The sequence below is a fragment of the Aplysia californica genome, unplaced genomic scaffold (genome assembly GCF_000002075.1).
Source record: "Aplysia californica isolate F4 #8 unplaced genomic scaffold, AplCal3.0 scaffold00933, whole genome shotgun sequence".
Taxonomy (NCBI): Eukaryota; Metazoa; Mollusca; class Gastropoda; order Aplysiida; family Aplysiidae; genus Aplysia; species Aplysia californica.
In genome coordinates, this window is record NW_004798203.1 from 226,423 (window position 1) to 227,457 (window position 1,035).

Here is a 1,035-nt window from a genome sequence, read left to right on the forward strand (position 1 = left end):
CCCTCCTTCCTCCTCCCTCCCCGACACACGCCGGGTTCTGTAGTCTGTAGCAACACGCCCGATGTTTTCATTTCTCCCCGCCATGTTCCCCCCAACGTCGTCGGTATCTTGCTCACCATCTCATCTCACATCTCATGGGATGACATTCTTTAGGAAACTTCACATTTGTCCGATTTTTCCGAGTATGGAAACATTTTCGACGCCAGCTTTGGCCTTTTTTTGTTGTAGAGTGCACAGAATTCTACACTTATTTATAGAATTATGTTGTAGTGATACCTGTTGGGCATCATCAGATTCAAATTACAGATGGTAGCAGTCTCTGCACTTTATTTTGGTTTTAGCGCCGACATGATGTCGCTTACAAGGTACCCCCCCAACATTTCTGAGAGAGGAACTACACTGGTAGATTCGAAACTTACGAGTGGTAGATTCTTAACTTACTATAAAGGTTGTGTGAAGCAGATGGTTGGCCTTCGCCACTGGTGGTAGGACCTACATACAATGTACTTCTTTTGTTTCATTCTATTGTTTCTCTCTGTGTCGGCTATCCCTCTGGGATAAAAAAAACAACAACAAAAACCCCCAACCCTAAATGCCAGTTATCGTGTCGGATTGCCTCTCTCTCTTTGCTCAAATTCAAACTCAACCCAATATGCTGAATTACATGACTCACACACACCCTTCTTGAGCTATCCAAACTCACAGCGTGTTAATCATGTTTTTCTTTTTTGTGGGGGAGGGGTACTGGAAATTTGCTTTTCGTTTAATTAGATGGTTAGAAGGTGCCATGATGTGGTTTTCTCCTTCTTTCCTACCAAGCATCTATCGCCCTTATCTCTCCCCCTTTTCTTTGTATGTTATTCTCAATTAACACCTCTATTCTTCGGCACTGGTATGACCTATTTATTTGTGTGCTATAAAACTTGTTTTGAAGCTCACATCCCCCTCTTCCCCCTAAAAATAGCAGAGCTTTTTGGTTGAATCTTTCGCTCACACAAGTCTGTCACCGCCGACTATCCATCCCTCTCTCTCTCT